The following is a 5602-nucleotide window of genomic DNA, read 5'->3' on the forward strand; positions in this document are numbered from 1 at the left end:
CGAAGCCATCTAGAGAGACCTGTTAAAACATTCTCACCTTCCTACAAGAGTGTGGTTGGTACTGACCACAAGCATAGGGCCAGGCAAGAAAATCCTCAAAGCCAGGGAGTTTCACCCCGGGGTGGAACTCATTCCATGCTTAAAACTGCCAGAGATCTCTCACCACACTGAGAATGAAATCCAAACTTCTTTTTTTTTTTAAATAATTTTAAATGTTTTTTTAAATATTTATTTATTTTTAGGGGTACACAAGTGAGGAGGGGGGGGCGGTCAGAGGATCTGAAGCAGGCTCTGTGCAGATAGCAGTGAGCCCAAACCTGATGCAGGGCTCGAACCCACCAACTGTGAGATCATGACCTGAGCTGAAGTCAGAGGCTCAAATGACTGAGTCACCTACGTGTCCCTGAAATCTAAACTTCTTGCCTGATTTGTGTATGTGTGTGTGATTTCCCCAACTAAAATGTAAATCTAGGTCGGTGCTGCCACTTAATAGGCACACTATAAATGTTGGCTGAATAAATGGATGGCTCAAATAAAAGAAATATAAAAATGTTTATTTTGCCAGCAAGATTTTTATCTCTGGCTTACTTTTTTCTATTCTTTTTTATTGAGATATAATTCACATACCATAAAATTCAGTCTTTCATAACAGAGGTTTTTAGTACATTCACAAAGTGGGGCCACCATCACCGCTATTTAATTTCTCTGGCTGGCTTAAATTTAATGCCTATCCCTCCTTCCTCTCCACCATGTGATCCCAGAGAGGGATGCCGACCACAATGCCCCACGCGCATCAGCCATTGGAGGGCACAGGGCCTGGGGGAGGGCATCAGCCTAGGGTGAGGCCCAACTCGACACTAGCACTTTCCACCAGAACCTGAGAAAACCCTTCCCTCTTGGCTGGGGAAGCCATGATGAATGAATATGTTTCCAGATCCCTTGCCAGGTAGAAGCGGCTTGTCCATAAGAGATGAGAGCAAATCTGACAGAGAGAGAAAGAGAGAGAGAGAGAGAGAAGAAAGAAGAGGGAGCACTGGCTCTGGTTGTTCTCGAGGCCAGCCTCACTGCTCCTCTTCCCACAGTTCTGTTATAAAAGCCAGTGATTCCCTTGGGCCCCAACTAGTTCCAGTGGCTTTCTGTAACTTGGAACCCAAGGTGTTCCTTAGGACAATACAGTCCTTGTCCAGCTCACACGTTCCCTCAACACATGTTTATTAAGTAGTCACTGTGTGCCGGCACTGCTCTTGGAGCCTGTCATCTGGTGAGACCATGGCAAGTGCGGTAAATGCAGTGAGAGAGAAACGTGCAGAGCAGGGCATCTCACCTACTCTTGGCGGGGCAAGGCAGACCTGCCGAGGAAGTGACATCTAAGTGAAGATCTAAAGTTAGAGAGGAATAAGTGTCGGAGGAGAGGTACTCTGGATACTACGAGGAATCAGAAGAGGTTCCCAGTGGCAGGAAAGGGAGCGGAAGGAAGTTCTCTGTAGGATGTGACACGCGAAGTAAGCCTGAAAGGATGGGTAAGATGCAGATATTTGGAGAAAGGGCACAAGAGCATTTCAGTAGAGGAAAAACTGAGTAAAAGCAGAGACAGGACCCAGTGAGACATTAACCAGAATCTGTGATGCATGGAGGGAAAACGTAGGAATTAGGCTGCAAAGGTAGGTTGGGAGCTCATAGCAGGCAAAGCGGTAGAATGCAAGCTGAAGACATGGGTGAGACGGGGACAGAGGAACCCGTTTGGTGCCTATTCCAACAGTCAAGGAGCAAGATGATCTGACCCACCACAGCGACAGGGGAAACAGGTGCCAACATACGTGGGCACCTCTGAAGCAATAGAAATGATCAGAGTGAATGCTGTGATTGGAAGTAGAGGAGAAAGAGCACCAAATGTGGTAATGACAGTGACGTTCATGCTGACGGCGAGGGCAACCTGTGGCCGCCGGCCCTAACCTGGGCCCAGCCCTTTGCATACACTTTCTGATCTAACATTCACAACTCCATGACGGTGGTCCTATTATTACCCCCGTCCTAGAGTCCAGGAAACTGAAGAACAGATGAAGCCATTTATGTGAACAACACCCAAATGACACTTTAAGGAATCCAAGCTTGGGAAGAGAAAGGTTGTTTTTGCATAGACTGAGTATGAATTGCCCAATCTGGGTGAAGCCCAGCCCTGAACTTTGGTTTGATGTGTCTCTGCCAGACGGCAATAGCCTTCCCTACGTTTTCTTCATGAGTACACAACAAAGTGCAGAATCCTAGGGCTTCTCAAATTGGGATAGATTAGGGGCGCCTGGGTGGCTCAGTCAGTTAAACATCTGACTCTTGGTTTCGGCTCAGGTCGTGATCTCACAGTTTTGTGAGTTCAAGCCCCATATCAGACTCTGCACTGACAATGCGGAGCCTGCTTGAGATTCTCTCCCTCTCTCTGCCCCTCCCTTGCTCATCTCTCTCTCTCTCTTTCAAAAATAAATAAACTTAAAAAAAATTTAAATCAGGATAGATTATCTTGACTGCTCCCTCCATCCACTGTGCCTGTCACTCTGGGACAGAAGGAAATTAGATTTACCCAATAAGTTTTGTTTTTCACAAAGCTATGTGCGATGATTACCCAGTACCCTGTGGTCTTCTAGGTGTTTGCAAATTGATTTTTTGATTATTTGTTCCAGTGATTTTCCGAGTATTCAGTGTTTTTCCAAGTTATTGAGCTTTACAATGTGGGTGAGTTAAATTTTATACTTGCCTTCTCTTTCCTATATTAAGTTTTAATGTTGTGGTTAAGAGAGTTTTTTGCATGCAGCATATCTCTGAGGGAAGATACATACAAATCTATAGGATTATAAATACAGATGTGGATGGGCATGCAACAATCTTCATTCAGACTCCCTCAGAGTTGATGCAAAAATGGAAGTATATTAAGAACCTGTGACTAGTTCAAATATCCCAAATAAAGATCCTCACTTTCTAGAAATGTTTATATAATGAATTTTTAAAAACCTCAAAAATTGTTATGACTATGTTCATGTAGCTACTCTGTGAACACTGACCAAAAGCCTGATACAAAATTTAAAAATTAATCTTTCTTGCACCCAATCCCCTTCCCGGAAGACAGGATTTTGGAGAGAGCAGTGTCTGGTCAGAACACCATACAGAGATTCCATTTTTTTTATGGATAAATCTAAAATCCAATACCAAGGAATCAGAGGAATAAAATCCCAGACCCAGTGCCTCACGACTAAAATAAGGGGCTCAATTAAGTGACTGTTAAGGACCTTTGGAGCTCAAATAAGCTATGAATCTAAAGACTGTTTATGAGGATGATTAATAAAAATTATGGCAAAATGTTAAATGCAAGGCTATAAAAATGCCGAATATAACTCAAACAACCATCTCTCCACAACGTTAAACTCTTTCATTTTATTAGGCACATCTTTAGAAGTATCACCTATGGACTGAATCTCAAGGATCATAGGCATCTAAGTATGTAGTGATGAATCACTGCGTTCTACTCCTGAAATTAATACTACACAGTATGTTAACTAACTTGAATTTAAATGAATAAATTACGTACTTAAAAAGAAGAAAAGCTTTTGTCAAATCCTTGTGAGCCCCAAAATCTATTTTATGAAAATGAATTATTCATAGGATGAGTACATTTGACAGCCTTCATGCGAATGGAACTCACCTGCTAGATAAAGGCAAATTTTAAAAACAAACAAAAAAGCACAGTTCCCCCATGGCAGCCCTCTCCATCAGCAGCCCTCCCTCCCCTTACCCATTTAGAACCAAGAGCCCTGAGGACTGATGCATTACCCTTTGTTTCCCTCAACTCTAAATAAACCTTCAATATTCCTTTTATCAAATTCTCTGCTAAGAATTTGTCATCAAATTCTGGGCCCCTGGCTGATGGAGGCAAATAGCATTAATAACAAAATAAGGATTAAATGAAAAAGGTATATAAAGCATTTAGCTTCGTTCATAGCAAGTGCTCAATAAATATTACCTATTATGATTGGGCGTTTTATTTTCCTATCAATTCTCTCCTGCATGATTCCATAAATGCAGATTACCTACTGATGATAAATCTCTCCTCCAAGCCCTTTATTAGGAACTTTGAATAAATGTATATTTTCACCGAGTAATTTTCTCATGAGGGATGACATTTGTTTTTGCATCCCTTAGAATCGCAAAGGACTTTTAAAAAAAGAGCAAATTTCAAAGTCACATGGACACCAAGTTTTTTTCACAGTTATTCTTCAGTGTTAGTGGCAGTCTGGGAACAACTAGGAAAGCTTCAAAAAATTCAACACCAGTGGGAAAGGAGTGTGGCTTCTGAACGCCTTGAGACTTTTCCAAATGGCAAATGTTTGGAGAAGTAAGCAAGATAAATGATTAAAGCAGAGGAAACACTTCTTTGGGTAACAGTTGGAAGCTGTCTTCAATACGAAGATTCCTAATTCTAGCTCAGCATAGAAGGAGTTCCAGAAATTTTTAAAACAGAATGTGTCGAAGAAATGTTAGGGCATGAAAAGTAAGTGGGGTTGTTTTATTTTTGTTGTTGTTTTTGTTTTCTTGGGTTTTTGCCGTCGCCTCATTCCTCAATATTTATAGTAACCTAAGTTTCTTTTCCCTTCCCTCTCCCTCTCCACAGCACTGGTTTAGTGAGCTCTTTGAATCGCAAACGCTACAGACTGGACGCTGAACTACATCTGCCCTTAAGAGTGTGTCTTTTCTGGCAACCTTGCTGTCCTTAATGGAATGGCTTTAGGCAACTTAAAAGCCTTATAATGTCCCAAAATGCATCATTTCATTTGCTTTCAAAGAAGGGCACTTTTTTGGTCATTTGCTCCATATCCACAGTACAAGGAGCAATTACATCAGAAGAACCAGCTGGAACACGTATCTTCGCACGGGAACGATTTTCTTCACTTGGGTTCATATGCTAACTTCGCACTGCTGGCAGCTACCGCCTTTCGGCCAGCGGAACCGGGTTAAGGGTGGGAGGCCGTGATTCCCTTCGGCTCCAAAGCTTTCCGGGTTATAGCATTTTCTAAAAACATCAGGTTTCTCCTGGTTAAGGAGGACTAAATTGATTTTCCTTTTTCCTAAAAGTCTTTTGGCGTTCCCACACCGGGAGTCGAACCCGGGCCGCCTGGGTGAAAACCAGGAATCCTAACCGCTAGACCATGTGGGAGACGACGAGTGTCGCTGTACATCTAGGTAAATTGAGTCGTTCACAGCGGCTTCCGCCAGCGCCGCCTCACCAGGCCTCCCGAGTCAGATCGGTTTCTGCGCCTGCGGGGATCCTAAGGCTCCTTAACCCTTTGCAGCCCGCGCTCGACTCCGCTCCTCGCGGGGAGCCGCTGAAATCTTTCCACCCTCGCGTCCTTTGTGATCTCATCCCGTCTCCTGGTTCTAGACAGCACGTCTACACCCAAGTACACCCCAGATTGGATGAGTCATTGTTCCTAGCTCCGCACAGGAAATCCCGCAGGGTGCAAAAGGGCTGGTTGTTTGAGGCTTAGACTCGGGAATAAGAAACCAGGGCTGCGTGGAGTCGTCGCACCGCCACCGCGGAGGCCACACTGCAGCGGGCGCG

The 5602-nt window shown here is 43.7% G+C and overlaps 1 non-coding gene across 1 annotated transcript; it reads right to left on the reverse strand.

Annotated features, from left to right (window-relative positions):
* Positions 1-5125: 5125 nt before the first annotated feature.
* On the reverse strand, positions 5126-5197 carry TRNAE-UUC (transfer RNA glutamic acid (anticodon UUC)). The gene has a single exon. It is a non-coding gene; the product is annotated as a tRNA-Glu (tRNA).
* Positions 5198-5602: the final 405 nt, after the last annotated feature.

This window comes from Crocuta crocuta, unplaced genomic scaffold (assembly GCF_008692635.1).
Source record: "Crocuta crocuta isolate KB4526 unplaced genomic scaffold, BGI_CrCroc_1.0 scaffold586, whole genome shotgun sequence".
NCBI classification, from domain to species: Eukaryota; Metazoa; Chordata; class Mammalia; order Carnivora; family Hyaenidae; genus Crocuta; species Crocuta crocuta.